Source organism: Nicotiana tomentosiformis, chromosome 6 (assembly GCF_000390325.3).
Source record: "Nicotiana tomentosiformis chromosome 6, ASM39032v3, whole genome shotgun sequence".
NCBI classification, from domain to species: Eukaryota; Viridiplantae; Streptophyta; class Magnoliopsida; order Solanales; family Solanaceae; genus Nicotiana; species Nicotiana tomentosiformis.
The window spans coordinates 108,705,765-108,725,740 of record NC_090817.1 but is presented as its reverse complement, the minus strand read 5'-3'; the positions used below and the strand labels follow the sequence as shown (position 1 = coordinate 108,725,740).

At 41.1% G+C, this 19,976-nt stretch overlaps 1 pseudogene; it reads right to left on the bottom strand.

Annotated features, from left to right (window-relative positions):
• LOC104114720 (sesquiterpene synthase 9-like) overlaps positions 1 to 19,315 on the bottom strand; it is a 59,078-nt pseudogene extending 39,763 nt beyond the window's left edge.
• Between the last annotated feature and the right edge of the window lie 661 nt (positions 19,316 to 19,976).

Genomic DNA, 19,976 nt, shown 5'->3' with positions numbered 1-19,976 from the left:
TAGAAGTATTATAGTCTGTTTGACAAGCTTCTTCAAAGACAAAAGTATTTTTTTCAAAGCCAAAAAAAGTAATTTTTTTTTCAAAGTTGAAGTTTTTGTCTAAGCTTTTAGAAGAAAAAAAAAAGTGCTTTTGAGTAGAAGCAAAAGTAATTTTGAGAAGTAGAAAAAAGTAGCTTCTCCCCAAAAGCATTTTTGAGAAAAATATACTTAGAATCCGTTTTTAAAAGCTTGGCCAAACACTAATTGCTGCTCATGAGTGCTTTTCAAATTAATTAGCCAAACACAGACTATTTCTCACCAAAAGTACTTTTGAGAAAAGCACTTCTCAAAATAAGCTGATTTTTATAGCTTGGCAAAACAGGCTATAACACTTGAATTGAAATCCATTTTGACCATACAACCATTTCCCCGAACCCCAAATTGATCACACCCCAATTTCGCATATGCAAGGAACAGAATAACCATAGTAAATTCATCTATCAATAGGTTGATTTTCCTCGTGTTAACCAGAGGTGGACCTACGTTGCGGGCCCGTTATCCTCGGCAAAACCCTGTATATATATCTTTTATATATATATATATATATTCAGACTCCTTAAATATTTTGCTTGTACCCCTAGACTGCAGGTGGCATGTGGGCCGGTCCCGGACCTAAGTGGGTCGGTCCCAATTTAAACGGGTTTCGCGGTCCCGGTCTTGGTGGTCCTTTTGTAGGAACCGGACCCACAAACTAATGGTCCCGAGCCTAAGTGGGCCTAACAAATATGTTTTGTTTTTAAATATTTTTATAGAAGTTAGAGAAAAAAAGATGGTAATAAAAATATCTAAGGCAATTCCTTATAAATTATTTTATAGAATTGTGAGCTAAATTTTTTAATTCAAATTTAAAGTCAAAAATATTGTAAATAGATATTCAAAGAAATGCGTTATAATTTTATTATAGCATTAAAAATATATGGCAATATCTTTCTTAGTCTTCCTCCCCCCTATGGAATGAGCACAACAAGGTGCTAATACCACCATTGAGGAGAAAAATAAATTAATCAAGATGTGCCAAAATACAAGTTACATAATATATACTAATTTTTGTTCATACAAGTTACATGGTATCTCTTACAAACTTCATAAATCTATTAAGGTCCGGAGGAATTTCTGTTGGTGGTGGCGGAAAAGAAGCTTGTTCATCACCGCTTTCGGTGAAGTAGAATCCTCCGCAAGTTCAGCTAGCATTTCTTCGTAAGCTTCGTCTACCTCTGGTTGTGATTCAGCAAGTCCAAAATTTCTTCTTTTCGAACGGATCAAATCTCTGAAAAGTACTAATTTTTTCAAGCTCTCCCTCATAGACGTTCTATAATTACCGAGTTGAAGTCTTGCTCGACTGAAAGCGCTCTCTGATGCCACTGTTGAAGCTTGAATAGTTAAAATATCTCGGACCATCCTTGAAAGAATCGAAAAGTGTTTTTCTTTGTCCTTCCACTATTCCAAAATATTAAAGGAGCTTTCGGGATTCACTTACTCAATTCCATGTGACAAATAAACTTCAAGCTCATTTAGTTGTGAAAAATCACTAGTAGTAGAACCTTGAGAACCCTTAAACCCCGCCCAAGCACTAAGTGCTCTTACTCATGCAGTTCTTTTAGATGATTGAGAATCATAAGAAGAAGGAGTTGGAACATTTGGTCTAGCCTGATCTAATGCAACTTGATAAGCATTGTAAATAGTTTGAGTATTTATTTTAATTGAGGCTATTGCTTCCGGAAGTTTTGACAACTCCTCCTCTTCAAGTGCTAAATCATTATAAACAGTTTCATACCAAAATTGAGGACCTCATAATTTCACAGTAGGTTTTAACAAGGCAGCAACACCATAAATAGTGAGAATAAGGAAAAAATATTTTTTAAACTTTTTTCTCATAGAATCAATAGCAAGTTGATAAATTTCCCCACCCTCTGAAAAATAAGCAAACAAATTTGCAAGTTCTGCAATATAAACTAAACTGATAGAAATAGTAGAATACTATTGCCCAGAAAATTTATTTGTAGCAAAATAAAATTTTTCTAAAAAATCTACAAGCATTTTAACATTAGCCCAATCCGCATTTGTAAGGTGCTCATCATAATCACTTACATGAGCATTAAACGTTGAGTTTATGGGGTTTCTATATTCATATGCAACAACTAAACTTTCATACATGTAATTCCATCTAGTTGGACAAGGTTTAGGAACCTTTCTTTCTCTTAGGCCAAATTCATCGTATCTTTTAAAATATTCTCTAAGTCTACTTCTACGGTTTGAATAAAAAGCCAGTTAAGAGCCATTTTAACCTTTTCAATTTCAATATTTAAAATTCTCATACTATCACCCATAATTAAATGGTAAATATGACAAATACATCTAACATGAAAACTGTTACTAAATGCAAGACTTAGTGTAGTGGTAAGCAAGTCTACAACATTTGTGTTACTAGTAGCATTATCCATTGAAACCGATATGATTTTATCACTAATACAAAAATATCTACAAATATCCGTAATTGTGCTAGCAATAAACTGGCCTGTGTGACATGAATTAATTATTCTATACCTAGGGAACATGCCTATCCAAAATAGCCATTGGTTCCTCAACATAAGATAGATCCTTGTCCAACTGAACTGAAATGAAGTCTAACACATGAGACAGATCGCCGTGATATTTCTGAAGCATGAAAACATGGAATACCGGATGAACCGTAGAGAGACTAGGTGGTAGTGCATGTTTGTAAGTCACCTCTCCAACTCTCTCATGAATCTCAAAAGGCCCAATATACCTAGGGATCAAATTGCCCTTCTTCCCGAACCTCATCACACCCTTCATAGGCGAAATTCGGAGCAATACCCGCTCACTAACCATGAATGCAACATCACGAACCTTCTGATTCGCATAACTCTTCTGTCTAGATTAGGCTGTACGAAGTCAATCCTGAATCAACTTAACCTTTTCCAAGGCATCCTGAACCAAGTCTGTACCCAATAGCCTAGCCCGGTTCGAACCAACCCACTAGGGACCGGCACCGCCTACCATACAAGGCCTCATACGGAGCCATCTGAATTCTTGACTGGCAACTGTTGTTGTAAGCAAACTACGCAAGTGGTAAGAACTGATTCCAAACACCCCCAAAATCTATCACACACGCACGAAGCATATCCTCCAGTATCTGAATAGTGCGTTCGGACTGCCCATCCATCTGAGGGTGAAATATTGTACTCAACTCTACCCGAGTACCTAACTCACGTTGTACTGCCCTCCAAAACCATGATGTAAACTGCGTACCCCCGGTCATAGATGATAGATACCGGTATGCCGTGAAATCTGACAATCTCTCGAATATAGATTCGAGCCAACTGCTCGGAAGAGTAGGTAGTCATCATAGGATTGCAATGAGCTGACTTGGTTAATCTATCCATAATCACCCAAGCTGCATTGAACTTCCTCTGAGTCCGTGGGAGCCCAACAATGAAATCCATAGTGATCCTCTCCCATTTCCATTCTGGAATCTCTAACTTCTGAAGCAATCCACTCGGTCGTTGATGCTCATATTTCACTTGTCGACAATTTAGACACCGAGCTACATACTCCACTATGTCTTTCTTTATCTTCCTCCACCAATAATGTTGCCTCAAGTCCTGCTACATCTTCGCATCACCCGGATGTATGGAGTACCGCAAACTATGAGCCTCCTGGAGAATCAATTCATGAAAACCATCTACATTAGGCACACATAGCCTGCCCTGCATCCGTAATACACCGTCATCTCCAATTGCGACTTCTTTGGCACCACCGTACTGAATTGTATCCTTAAGGACAAGCAAATAGGGGTCATCATACTGACGCTCCCTGATACGATCATAAAGAGAAGACTGAGAAACCATACAAGCCAAAACTCGACTCTGCTCGGAAACATCCAATCTGACAAACTGGTTGGCCAAGGCCTGAATATCCAAGGCCAAAGGCCTCTCTGCTACCGGTAAATATGCTAAGCTACCCAAACTCTCCGCCTTACAACTCAAGGCATCGGCCACTACATTGGCCTTCCCAGGATGATAGAGAATGGTGATATCATAATCCTTAAGCAACTCCAACCATCTCCGCTGCCACAAATTAAGATCCTTCTATTTAAACAGATGTTGTAGACTTCGGTGATTGGTGTAGACCTCACAATGGACACCGTACAAATAATGCCGCCAAACTCTTCAAGGCACAAACAATAGCTGCTAACTCAAGGCCGTGGACCGAAAATTGTTTCTCATGTACCTTTAACTGTTTGGACGCATAGGCAATCACCCTACCGTCTTGCATCAACATCGCGCCGAGACCAATACGCGACACGTCACAATACACAGTATAAGACCTTGAACATGTAAGTAATACCAACGCTTGTGTCGGAGTCAAAGTGATCTTGAGCTTCTAAAAGCTCAACTCACACTCGTCTGACCCTGTAAATGGGGCACCCTCTTGGATAAATTTGGTCTTAATAGTTGTTCATAATCAATTACAGAATCGTCATTTAACCTCATGTTAACAAAAATCTCGTTCCAAACCTTCACAATATGACTAAATGCGAGGCATGAAGACCTCATAATTATTTACCCGAATTAACGAGTCACATTTAACGCCACCTAGGCGGGCACCTACCTCCTAGGTTAAAAATTAATAATTATAACACGAATTTGACAACTATGCACATAGAATTTCAAATAAGAATTTTCAAATAAGGCTAACATGCATGACTCCCTATTAGTACTATAGTATAAATTTAATTTCACAAGGGAGAACTTAAACACAAGAATTTTCCTCACAAGGATCTCGTTCTTATATAACTTTCACCGCAGCTCGTAGCCCGGTTTAAACATATCAATTTATATAAAAATGTAAGGATCTCGTCCTCAGTTCTGAATCACAAGTAATATGCACATTGTGCCAATTGAAAATTTCCATTTTCTCCTTTTAAATAATTTAGGTTACACCAAATCATAACACATAATGAACCCCACACCAGTAGGGCATATAATTCACAATTTGCAATTAATTATTCGGAATTTACATCAAAATTTACCGAAATGAGTAACCGAAAGCCACATTTAGCCTCGCAGCTCTTATTAGTGACCAACACGAAATGATAGGTGTAGTTATCTCTATAAAATCTCCCAACAGGGGTAAACACATAAATAGATTATAGAATTATGAAGTTCACTCATAAGTGGAGCACAATAGGAGGACTCGTTTCGATACTGAGAACGAAATCAAGTTAAGGAAATTATTCCTTTATATTAAATCGAGGTGGTACATGTAATGACACCATCTCATGTAGCGACCTCCGCCATACCGTAAAACAAATATATCAACGGCTGGGTCTCCACCTCTAGGACACCTTTTACCCATCTGTCCTCCACCCCTAACTGGTCGTGTGGGTGGTGTAGTAACTGCAATGGGGCACGTAGCTTGAGTGCTTTGATGTATAAGTCTCTCCCAAGTTTGGGACAATTTTCTCATGATGTGCCTAGTATCACCGTATTCATAACAACCCCTTTGCAGGTTAGGTTGCTCATATTGAGTCTGTGCCAGATAACTGGAATAACCATTGTAGGAACTCTTATCGGTGGTGCATTAAAATAACTTACTGGATTACCCCGAGTAATCCGATGTGCGGACTGGGCTGGCCGACTACCCGAGCACCCTCCATAATGATTTATACTTGCAGAGTAGAATTCACTGAATCCCCCAGAACCTCGAGACGTCTTGGTCTCCTTAGTTTCCTTTTTTCCTCACCCCGAACACATTCTAATATCTTGGCAATTTGTACAACTAGCAGAAATGAAGTATCAGCTTGTAGCTCCCGAGTCGTACAAAATTTTACGATCATAATTGAGTCCTTTAATGAGTCTGTGGACTCGCCCTCTAGCTATAGGAAGCAAAGTAGGAGTATGACGGGCTAACTTATTGAACTTGATGGCATATTCTGACACTGTCAATGGTGACCTGACGCAACCGTTCAAACCCTATGCGCCACGCATTATGGAGAGTCCGGGAAACAAACTCTTTCAAAAGCGTTTCTGAGAACTGAGTCAAGTGGGCGGTGTTGCATTGGCTGGTCTGCCCTCTTCATAGGCTTTCCACGAACACCGGTAGAGAATTATCTCTCCCAAGGCAAATTTGTTCTTTTGTTATGCTGACTTAACACTTTTGAGTTGACCCATTTCTTAACATACTCTTCGATTCTTCCTTGGGGTAACCCTTACCCCTTTTTATACACAACGATCATAAAAGTAGAGCTCCATACAGACAAATCTTGGCACGAACCATATAGTCTAGAATCTTGTCAACAACTGTACTTCCTCCAAAGCACCCCAAAATCCGCAATCGTAATGTCAACGCTGAGTAGACCTTCTGTAAATTTAGAGTTGTTTCTATAACTCCTTTGGTACTGAAGTATAGGATTATTAAGGAGGCGTACATACCGCAAGTCCCAACCTTACCCTCTACAAAATCTCAGGCTTTAAACATGTGTAAATTTTAGGGAACCTTTCAGTACCATAGATATACATTTCAGGCCAAAACTGATATAATACATGACCCCGCAATCCACCCATTGATAGTGGACGGAGTGAAGTCATAGGTCACAATGTCCGATGATCCACAATAATAACCTTCACAGCTTGTATAAATCAACTAGACGCCAATGTCCGTTGCACCCCGCACATGATTCAGTAGGTGATCTCTCAATACGCCCGCATCTTCAGTCCGAACCATGCATTAAGGCAATGTTTAAGCATCTCTGTTTCCCTCGTAGTTCATCTACGGCATCACAAACCGTCCACACACAACTGATACTGAGTGCACAATGTCATACACGAGTGGATACAAAGGAATATGAGATATATGTTTCAAGTTAAATCAATGCCGCACGATAAGGAATCAAAGAAGTGAATATTTTCCTAACAGTTCCATAACCTCCCGAAGATAAGTACAGACGTCTCCGTACCGATCCACAAGACTCTACTAAACCTGCTTGTGACTCATAACACCTATGAACCTAGAGCTCTGATACCAACTTATCACGATCCCAAATTCCCTCCGTAGGATGTCGTGATGGCACATAGTCTCTAAGACTAGGTAAGCCTATCAATGCGGAATAATAATAAATATCTGAAATAATTAAACTATAATTCAAACAATTTTAACTCCCAAAACCCGGTAGAAATAAGTCACAAGCTTCTAAGAATTTATCCTCGATGTCTCTATATAACAGAGTCTAAAGAAAATAAGGAAGCAACTTGACAAGAATAGAAGGGGACTCCGGAGTCTGCGGGCGTTGGCATGTATACCTCGAAGTTTCCTCGTACAGCTAGTTTACTGATGCGTGGTCTGATAAGATGTACCTGGATCTGCACAAAAAGATGTGCAGAAGCGTAGTATGAGTACACCACAGCGGTACCCAGTAAGTGCCAAGCCTAACCTCGGTAGAGTAGTGACGAGGTCAGGTCAGGCCCTACTGGAGAATAAATAATGGCATGGTAAAATATTTAAATAATATTATAAGATAAAATAACAATAGAAATGAATCAAGTAGTATGTCACATTTAATTACATCAAATAATGGCAAATAAATATCTCGTGGAAACAAAACAGAATTTTGTTGAGTTTTAAAGTTTCTAATTCACATTTTAATTCATTTTTCACCTCAAAACTTTTCGAAAAATTTTACGGACTGTGCACGCAAATCGAGAAATGATAAATAGTGCTTTTCGAGGTCTTAGAATACAAAATTAATTATTAAATTTAAAGATGACATTTTGGGTCGTCACAGTTTGGATCAGGGAGCCGGGGGAAGTGGAGGAGGAACATATTGGCCACTAGATTCTCCACTCTTGGATTTTTCCTTATTTTTACCAAAACATTTTTTTTAAGAAAGTCATCTTAATTAATCAAATAGTAGAAAATAAGTAAAACAAACAAAACTATAATATTAAAACTTAAAGGTTGGAACGAGTTTACCGAATTGACGAACAACTTGTTGAAAATTGATTATCGTTGAAGACTTCAATTCACCAACTTCATAATTTTTTCACAAATTGTAATAATAAAGTAAGCAATAGTAGAAATTATAGAAGAAAATTAGAGAGAGATTGATGATTTTGTGAGAAAAATAAAAGAATGAGGGGGTATTTATAGTTGCAAATAGGGAAAAAGTATAATTATAAAAAGTTTGGGTTTAAAATAAAATTTTTGGAGGGGGGTTAAATGGCTATTTTACAAATAGCCAATGGCTATTTTGGCAGACCAAACGACTAGTTTTTAAATGCCCAAATGGGCAATTTTTTTAAAAAAACATCTGACCGTTTTGGGACCGTTTAGGCCCGCCAAGGACCGGTTCGGTCCCGGTCTCAAACGGTCCCGGTCTTGAGGTCTTTTTGTGCAGGACCGGCCTAGAAGACCGACCCACCTCCACGGTCCCGGTTCTAACCGGTTAAGGACCGTTTAGGCCTAGAAGCTCACATGGTCCGCGGTCCCGGACCGGTCCCGGGCCTGGACCGACGCACATGCCACCCTTACCCTAAACACAAAAAAGCCAGATGGGAGAAGTGGTTGTGTCGGGCGTTTAAGTTCCGTTCTTTGCTGGATGACATGGGTTTGAAACCCATCTTCAGGTTTTTCTCTTTTCTATTTTAGCTCTTTGAATACAACGTATTTATACTTAACTAATTGCTTTATTTTTATTTTTATCTTGTTTTTTGAATTCAATTATAGTTCAGTATTAATACATAATAGTCAACTTAATTAATTTTATTCCTTTTCAAATCCCTCCCTTAAAATTAAAAGCCTCAAATTGCAACTTATTGCTCCACAAATAGAAAAATGCAAATCCTTCGGTCACAACCCTCTTCAACATTCACTTTGACTCTGACTAGCTCGGCAATGGCAATTAAGAGTTTGAGACTATTCTTCAGTTCTTTGACTATTATCATACCCTTAATCTTGATTTCTTTAGTAAGTTTTTGATAATTTAAAGTTTGAACGCCCTTTTGATCACTGACCCCTAATTTTATTAAGAAAGTAGAAATTTTAAAGTGTGAAGCATGCTTAATCAAATACCTTCCCTTCCCATAGCACCTATTTTGCGGAGAAATCTCTCTATGTTCGGTGATTTCTTTTTCTTAAAACTTATTTTTGTTTATACTTGGATGATAAGTTATCATAATTATTAAGTTTTCAAATAGTTGTGCAGAATTTTATCGCTAGTGATTAGCATACAGTGGTGCACCTATCGTGTTCAAATTTTGGAGCTGCCTATGAAGTTAACGAACAAGTTGAGGGCATCAAGGGGCAACCCTCCGCGTGCATAGCAGCCCATCAGTGTTATCCAGTCAACTGTCTTTATATGAGAATGGAATTTCATCGTACACCTTGCGTGCAAAGAGAACACATCCATGGGAATACCTTGGCTCAAGTGATGTCATCGGACACCGCTTGGTCGGAAGGTTTTACTAAATATGTGAATATCTAACTGATATGCAAAGATGAAACAAATAGATAAAGTGGCACTGCTTTATAGGAAAAGCTCGTAGCTCACATGGTCGGACGCTGCAATTTTGTAGAGGAGATCAGAAGTTCGATTTCCGGTACTGCTTAACAGTTTTAGAAATTCCCCACCCCACATATTGTATGGTAAAAAGATAAAATTCGAGACTTTGAACCCACCATTAGTTATATCACTAATTCACTATAACATTAGAGCCACAATAATAAGTTTAAAATGTTTTGAAAAAAAAGTATTTAGTATTAATTCTAATGAGACTATTGTAATTCCTTTTATAAAAATGAAATTTGTCTAGTAGAATTTTAGTAAAGTACTTAATTGTCTTTTGTTCATATATTGTATTTTTAATTGTTTATATGATGTCGTTATAATAATTGGTTCATTTGATCACATCTTTAAATGACGACATCGTTGTACATGGTCGAAATAGATATCGGCATTCGCACATCCGATCTAGTTCGAACGATGATCGATCGAAGTGAGATTTCGAAGATGGAACGAACAAGCCTCGAACCCGAGGGGCCGATCCATGTCGAGTTCTACATGGTTATCGAGTTCGAATCCAAATCGAACTATGATGCAGAGTAAATCTATCATGCTTATGATCCAAAGACCAACCAACATTGACCCCGAATCAATTCGAGGGCTCAAGTCAGAATCGATCTTGAGCCAAGATCGAGAGCTCAAGTCCGAATCGAGCTCAAACCAAAATCGATGGCTCTAGGCAAGATCGAGCTCGCAGACAAAAGCCGTTGCAATCCTAATAGAGAGAATCTTGGCAGAAATTTTGGAAAAACTGATTTATCATGGGTCTCCCACTGAGTATTTTTTTATTATGCTTAAAGCAAAGTCCCTCTACTATAAAGGACATGGTTATCATTTCTGTAATGGCAGGTATTTTTCAGGCTTACATTGTAATAAAGACACTACATTCTCCCAGAGAATAGAATCGTTCTTTCTGGCTTCTTAAATTGATTCTACTTGTTGCGTCCTAAGATTCATTTTCTTTACAACCTTATCTACTTCTCATTCTTTGCAATCCATATTTGTATTTCTATTTATCCTTATAATTTGTATCAAGTTTCGCCACATATCCTTGAAACTACGTATAAATTCAACTCTATTCATTTTTCGGGTAAATAGTTTGGCGCCCACCGTGGGGACAAGGATAACAGTGGTTTTTTGTATGAATCTGAACAAAACACGCCATTGTGTTTTGTGCTTGTTTCTGAAAAAATCTTGGATTTCGGATTAGCTACGACTAACCATCGATCAAATGGCTTCATCGATCCATAACGGGGCCGAGGCCGGTCTTCAAGACAAAAACAACAACTTGACACCCAGTACGGAAAGGCCACTTGTGAACACCATTGGAGCTCGACTCGGAGCGCCAATTGATATCAATTCGCATGTAGCCATTGAGACAAACCTACATGCTGAACCCAAGAATAACATCCATGGTGGCACTCGATATGCGGCTCGAGATACCCATAACGACGAGGGAAATAGTGTTAGCTTGCCTATAATTTTCCAGATGTTGCAAGCCCAACAGGCAGCAATAGCTCAGTTGCAGAGCCAAACACATCTACAAAGCAGGCTGGAGCCCAATCCACCCCGAGAAATCACCCACAGAACGGAACCAGCCATAGTGAAGTCAAATGAGCAAGAATCGGGGACTGCTCCCAAAATTGCTAAATTGCTCGAGGAACTCACAAAGCGAGTCGAAGCCAACGATAAAAAAGTAGAAACTTATAACTCTAGGGTCGATCAGAACCCGAGAGCTCCACCAATGATAAAAGGGTTGGATTCGAAAATATTCGTGCAAAAATTATTTTCCTTGAGCGCAGCCCCGAAACCAATCCCCAAAATATTCCGTATTCCCAAAATTCTCAAATATAACGGAACGAACGATCCCAACGAGCATGTCACTTCTTACACATGTACCATCAAGGGCAATGATTTAGAAGATGATGAAATCAAATTTGTGTTGCTAAAATAATTCGGAGAGACCCTCTCGAAGGGGGCAATGATTTGGTATCACAACCTACCGCCAAATTCCATCGACTCGTTCGCCATGTTAGCATATTATTTTGTGAAAGCACATGTCGGCTCCATAAAAGTCGCAACGAGAAAATCATACTTCTTCAAGGTAAGACAAAGGGATAACGAGATGCTGAGGGAGTTCGTATCTCATTTTCAAATGGAACGAATGGACTTGCCACCAGTCACAGACGATTGGGTTGTTCAGGCTTTCACTCAAGGTTGAACGAGCGAAGTTCGATGGCTTCACGATGATTGAAGCATAACTTAATCGAATACCCAGCCATCACAAGGGTCGACGTACACAATCGGTACCAATCGGAAATTAGAGTCGAAGATGATCAATTAGGATGTGAACCCGCTGTTCGAAGGGATACTAATCGGGAACGCGATCCGTTTGTGGATAGATACCAACCGTACAACGAAAGCCACAGTGTCAGTAAATCGAGACATAACCTCAGGCAAAATAACAAAAGAAGTGATCGAGGTCAAGGGATCTGAGGGCTGATAAACAGAAGTAGTTTCGATAGGCCTGCCAGATCTAAGTAAGCACCTCAGTTATCGGAATATAACTTCAGCGTTGATGCATCCGCCATCGTATCGGATATTGGACACATCAAAGACACTAAATGGCCTTGACCCATGCAGACCGATCCTTTCCAGAGGAATCCCAATCAAACATGCGAATATCATGGAACTCATGGCCACAAAACGGAAGATTGCAGGCAACTAAGAGAAGAAGTAGCCCGGTTATTTAACAAAAGGCACCTTCGGGAATTCTTGAGCGATAGGGCGAAGAACCATTTTAAAAACAGAGATTTCGGCAAGGAAAACGAACAAGAAGAACCACAGCACGTCATTTACATGATCATCGGCGGCACCGATACCCCTCAGGGACTAGTGTTTAAATGCACTAAAATATCGATTGTGAGAGAAAAGAGATCCCGAACTCAAGATTACACACACATAGGAACTTTTTCATTCAATAATGAAGATGCATAAGGAGTCATACAACCTCATAACGATGCACTGGTAATATCCGTACTCATGAATAAAACTAAAGTTAAGCGTGTGTTGATTGATCCAGGTAGCTCGGCCAACATCATCAGATTAAAGGTCGTAGAACAGCTCAACCTACAAGACCAAATCGTACCCACAACCCTAGTTCCAAACGGATTCAATATGGCATGTGAAACCACCAAAGACGAGATAATTCTACCAATAAACGTGGCCGGAACCATCCAGGAAACGAAGTTTCACGTGATCGAAGGCGACATGAGATACAACGCCCTTTTCGGAAGGCCATGGATCCATAACATGAGATCTGTACCTTCGACCCTACACCAGGTCCTCAAATTCCCAACATCGAGAGGAGTCAAAACAGTGTACAGAGAACAACCACCAACGAAAGAAATGTTCATCGTCGAGGAAGCAAAACCAATATCCTCGCCTTCGCCAGTAACAGGATCGGTCTCAGAAGGGGAACGAGATACCAAATAGCAATCATAGACATCGGCTTCGACCGAACCAGATAACCAGAAGATCGAATAAAATGATGATCAAAGGATCCCTCGATCCTTCGTGATTCCCGATGACTCTGACTCCACCAAATCAACAATTGAGGAACTAGAGCAAGTCATACTAATCGAGCACTGGCCCGAACGAAAGGTATACCTGGGAACGGGGTTGAGCCCCGAACTCAGGAAGAAACTTATTCAATTTCGTATCGATAACATTGATTGCTTTGCATGGTCCCGTCTAGATATAATATGAATCCCACCGGACGTAACAACTCATCGGCTAATCTTGGACCCTAAGTTCAGACCGGTGAAGCAAAAGAGAAGACCCCAGTCCGAGGTAAAACACGCATTCATAAAAGATGAGGTAACCAAACTTCTCAAGATAGGGTCCTTTCGGGAGGTAAAATATCCCGAATGGTTAGCCAATATAGTGGTAGTGCCTAAAATAGGGGACAAACTTAGAATGTGTGTGGATTATAAGGATCTGAACAAAGCATGCCCCAATGATTCTTTTCCGCTGCCCAACATCGATCGCATGATCGATGCCACGGCCAGTAACAAGATCCTCACTTTTCTCGATGCCTATTCCGGGTATAATCAAATCCAGATGAACCCGGAGGACTAGGAAAAGACTTCATTTGTCACCAAATGTGGAACATATTGTTATAATGTGATGCCATTCGGGATAAAAAATGCAGGGGCTACTTACCAATGCTTAGTAAATAAAATGTTCGAGGAACAAATTGGTAAATCTATGGAAGTTTATATTGATGACATGCTAGTTAAGTCCCTGCGCGCAGAAGACCATCTGACCCATTTGCAGGAAACGTTCGAGATTTTGAGAAAATACAACATGAAGCTCAACCCCGAAAAATGTGCTTTCAGGGTCGGTTCGGGCAAGTTCCTCGGCTTCATAGTGTCGAATCGGGGAATCAAGATTAACCCCGATAAAATCAAGGCCATCGAAGACATCACCATCATGGACAGCGTGAATGCTGTACAATGGCTAACGGGACGGATTGCGGCCTTAGGCCGATTCATTTTGAGATCATCAGATCGAAACCACAAATTTTTCTCCCTATTCAAAAAGAAGAATGATTTCGCTTGGACCCCGGAATGCCAACAGGCATTAAAGGAACTAAAACAATATCTGTCGTGCCCACCACTACTTCACACTCCAAAAACAGACGAAAAATTTTGCTTATACTTGGCAGTATCGGAAATTACAGTAAGCGGTGTCCTAGTTCGGGAAGAGCAAGGTACGCATTTTCCCATTTATTATATAAGTCGAACCTTAGGAGAAGCAGAAACTAGATATCCACACCTTGAAAAATTGGCACTTGCACTGATAAGTGCCTCTAGAAAATTACGACCGTACTTTCAATGTCATCCCATATGCGTATTAACGACTTACCCACTTCGTAATATTTTGCACAAGCCCGAACTATCAGGCCGACTGGCCAAATGGGCCATCGAACTCAGTGGGTACGACATCGAATATCAACCCCGTACGACCATCAAGTCTCAAACTTTAGCAGACTTCGTGGCCGATTTCACGCCGACCCTCGTACCCGAAGTCGAAAAAGAATTCCTTTTGAAATTGGGTATGTCATCGAGGGTATGGACCTTTTTTATGGACGGGGCTTCGAACGTGAAGGGGTCAGGGCTAGGCATAATTTTAAAGCCACCCACGGGTAACACAATTAGGCAATCTATTAAAACTACCGGGTTGACTAACAACGAGGCCGAGTATGAGGCCATGATTGCAGGTCTCGAGCTAGCTAAAAACTTAGGAGCAGAAGTTATTGAAGCCAAATGTGACTCTTTGTTGGTGGTAAGTCAAGCAGACAAAACCTTTGAAGTTCGAGAAGATAGAATGCAAAGATATTTGGACCAACTACATGTCACTTTGCACCATTTCAAAAAATGGACTTTACAGCATGTTCCACAAGAACAAAACAGTGAGGCTAATGCACTTGCGAATTTGGGATCATCGGTCGAGGAAGGTGACTTGATCTTGGGGATTGTTGTTCAGCTCTCGAGATCCGTGATCGAATAAGGTCACGCCGAGATAAATTCTACGAGCTTAACCTGGGATTGGAGAAATAAGTATATTGAATACTTAAAGAACGGCAAGCTCCCATCAGACCCTAAAGATTCAAGGGCCCTACGGACTAAAGTTGCTTGATTAACTTTGGCTTCAGATGGAATGCTATACCGAAGGACATTCGATGGACCATTGGCGGTATGCTTGGGTCCAGGAGATACCGATTACATCTTACGTGAGGTTCACATGGGCACTTATGGGAATCACTCCGGTGCTGATCCTTTAGTCCGAAAAGTAATCAGGGCAGGGTATTATTGGATCGATATGGGCAAAGATGCGAAGGAATTTCTTTGAAAATGCGACAAATGTCAAAGGTTTGCACCAATGATCCATCAACTCGGAGAACAACTTCACTCAGTCCTATTCCCATGGCCATTCATGAAATGGGGAATGGATATCGTCGGCCCTATGCCATCGAGCACAGGTAAAGCTAAATTCATTTTATTTATGACTGACTATTTCTTTAAATGGGTTGAAGAACAGGCATTCGAGAAAGTACGAGAGAGAGAGAGAAGTTATAGACTTTATCTGGGATCATATCGTATGTCGATTCGGAATACCCGCCAAAATAGTATGTGACAATGGGAAACAATTTATGGGCAGCAAAGTGACGAAATTCTTCGAAGACCACAAAATAAGACGGATATTATCAACACCATATCACCCTAGTGGGAATGGACAGGCCGAATCAGCAAACAAAACTATCATTCAAAACCTAAAGAAGAGGCTGAATGACGCAAAAGGAAAGTGGAGAGAAATCCTACCCGAAGTCCTTTGGGCATATCGAACGACGTCAAAATCCAGTACGGGGGCAACCCTGTTCTCCTTAGTATATGGGTCAGAAGTATTGATACCAGTCGAAGTCGGTGAACCCAGTACCAGATTTCGATACACGACATAAGAATCAAATAACGAGGCTATGAACACTAGCCTCGAATTATCGGATGAAAAACGAGAAGCTGCTCTTGTCCAATTGGCCGCCCAAAAGCAACGAATCGAAAGATATTATAATCGAAGAGCCAAGCTCTGCCATTTCAAGCTCGGAGACTTAGTGCTAAGGAAAGTCACCCTCAATACCCGAAATCCGAATGAAGGAAAACTAGGACCAAACTGGGAAGGACCATATCAGGTTCTCGAGAACGTCGGAAAGGGATCATACAAGCTCGACATTATAAACGGCAAATAATTATCAAGCAATTGGAATATGTCACATCTAAAATGATACTACTGCTAAGGTACGACCCTCTCATATTCATTTACATTTCAAAACGAACCCCTGCAGAAGTCCGATCAGGAGCTAAGATGGATCCTTCAATACGAAGCCTTAAGATATGAAAGCACGCGTTGAACTCTTTTTTCCTTAGACCGGTTTTATCCCGAATGGGTTTTTCGGCAAGGTTTTTAATGAGGCAACCAATGATCGTGCTGCGATTACAACAGTATTTGAGGCCTCTTTACAATCGACCTCTAATACTGGGGGGGATTAGCCCTCAAATATATCAAGTTCTGATGCAAGAAAGTTATTTCGCAACAACGGGTTTCCAATAGGAAAAGTTGTAAGAGCCAAATGGTCAAAACGAACCATGCTCATGTAGTTGGCTCGAACCCAGACGCAAAACATAAACACATGTATAGTGACTTTCTTTTCTGTTTGGAGATTATGCAAACAGAATTATGATAAACTCGACCACTAAGCCTACAAGCTACTTTCATTTCAAGTTCTAGCAAACAACTCGCTCGACCATTATGCCTACGGGCTACATTACTTCGAGTTTGAATCATTCACTTGACTACAAAGCCTACGAGCTACTTTTATTTCGAGTTCGAGCAAGCACTCACTCGACCATTACGCCTACGGGATACATTATTTCGAGTTCGAGCAAGCACTCACTCGACCATTACGCCTACGGGCTACATTACTTCGAGTTCGAATCATTCACTAGACTACAAAGCCTACGGGCTTCTTTTATTTCGAGTTCGAGCAAGCACTCACTCGACCATTACACATACGGGCTACATTACTTCGAGTTCGAATCATTCACTTAACTATTAAGCCTACGGGCTACTTTTATTTAGAGTTCGAGCAAGCACTCACTCGACCATTACGCCTACGAGCTACATTACTTCAAGTTCAAATCATTCACTTGACTACTAAGCCTACGGGCTACTTTTATTTAGAGTTCGAGCAAGCACTCACTCGACCATTACGCCTACAGGCTACATTACTTCGAGTTCAAATCATTCACTCGACTACAAAGCCTACGGGCTACTTTTATTTCGAGTTCGAGAAAGCCCTCACTCGACCATTACACCTACAGGCTACATTACTTTGAGTTCGAATCATTCACTCGACTACTAAGTCTATGGGCTACTTTTATTGCGAGTTTGAGCAAGCACTCACTCGACCATTAATCCTACGGGCTACATTACTTCGAGTTCGAATCATTCACTACTAAGCCTACGAGCTACTTTCATTTCGAGTTCAAGCAAGCACTCACTCGACCATTATGCCTACGGGCTATATTTCTTCGAGATCGAATCAATGACTCAACTTATAAGCCTAAGGTCTACACAGCTTGAAGTTTGAGTAAGCACTCGCTCGATTATAGAGGCTACGAAAGTCCAAATTTGATTAAGTTGTTTAAATCATTCATAAAGCATGAATAAAGTCTTCATAAAACATAAGCAAGTCGGCAAAATTATCTATATACAAAATTATCTACATGGTTGATTACAACATAAAAACTAAGGACTAAACTTCTTGGTCATCCTCAGGAGCGGTCTCTTCTTTATCGGGCTCCCCCTGTTCTCGGATCCGCTCTTACTCCCATCATCATCATTATCATCATCATCATCATCATCGTCATCGGAAACTAAAGCTTCAGTATCGACTTCGAACACTTTGGCCCTTTTTATCTCTTCAGCGAGATCGAAACCATGAGTATGGATCTCCTCGAGGGTTTTCCTTCGGGATCAGCACTTAGCAAGTTCGGCGACCCAATGTGCTCGAGTATCGGCGGACTCAGCTGCCTCTCTTGCTTGGACCTGGGCAGCTTCAGCATCGGCCCGATAGACGACCATGAGTGCATTCGCATCGGCCTTTGCCTTTTCGGCATCAGATTCGGCCTTGGCAAGTACAGAGGCCAATCGAGCCTCAAGCTCCTCTATTCTTCTTGCTTGAACCAGGACTTTTTCCTTCATTCTCTGAAGTTGGGTTTCGGCCGATGATAACTGGGCTTGATCCGTTTCTTTCTCTGCAGCAAAGCGGTCCATACCTTCTTTCCACTACAAAGACTCCGCTTTTATTACATCGACCTCCTCACTAAGCTTCCCGATCATCTCGATTTTTTGCTGCAGCTGTGAGACCGAAAAGTTAGCCACCGTTCCGGTATCAAGCCCATAGTATTTCAAAAGTATCATTACCTTCTCAGACAAATCGGTTTGATCTCGATAAGCCTTGGCCAACTCAGCTCGTAGGTCTTCTATTTCCTCTTCTCTCTGCCCTAAGAGAAGTCTAAGGGAGTTCCTCTCATCAGTAGCCCATTGTAGGTCGGTCTCGTATCGATGCAGCTCGTTTTGGGACCGGGAACATGCTTCTCGATGAACTGCCGCTGCCTACAAAGAAACAAGAAATGAAGTTAATGAAAAGTAAACATAAAGGTAGTACTGACAAAATAATTTTAAAGCTTATCTCATTCAAAGCCTACCGCACCCCGTGAAAAAGATCTGATTCATCACCAATACCGACACGTCCTCGATACCGGTAAACAGGTCATGAAAGGGATCCTCTCCATCGTGAGGCCTGTCTAGATCGAGGGCCCCCAGAGCTTGGGCTTCCCGCATCACCCCTGTGGAAAAAGCGGGAAAGGTAGGCGAATCCTCGATTGCTGCTGCCCCAAATGAATCACCTGGAGCATTCTCTTCGGTTCGAAGGGATTCGAGGGCCCATTCAGTCATGTCCCCTGCCCGTTGGCTCCGATGAGATGCATCTTCGATCTCCGATAATTCAGAAACTCTACCTGAATCTTTCTCCTGTATATCCTCAGTTCGGGGCGAAGCCTCATGAAGCATCATCGATCCAGCTTTTGATGGGGCATTAGTGGTTCTCTTCGTTCGGGCCGCCAGCGTGGAGCCATCATGTTCTTCTTCTTCTTCATCCCTTAGACGCAGAACCGATTCCACGGTCAAAGGAATGGCATTCTTGTACGGCTTACGAGCCATCCTCTTCTTCAGTTTTGGATCTTCGGGAACGGAGGCTCTTTTCCTTTTATTTCCCTTCACCGGCTTTGGGACAGAGGCCAAAATTTCTTCCTCGTTGGACAAAGGCCCCAAACTTGCATATGGAAAATCTTAATATTTTGAAAATCACCTCGTTCGAATTATCAAAGAGTACGAGAAAGGGGCTTACCATGATTTTTGGCCTCCCACCGTCCCTTTGACAAATCACGCCATGAGCGCTCGGCATATGTGGAGGTCAAAACAAGAGCTCGTACTCAGTTCAGGAACTGCTCCGGGCATCCAGGGAACCGCTACATCACAAAAGGAGGAGTGTCGATGAGAGAAGAAATGAAAGAACAAAGTAGAAATAACAGCAGGATACTTTTCATATTCCACTCATCGGGAAAGGGAATCTTTTCAGTCAGAATCAGGTTCGAAGTCCTCACTCAAACGAACCTGCCCATCCAACCCCGATCCATGTCCTCGTCAATGCTCGAGAACAGAGCCTTGGTAGCCC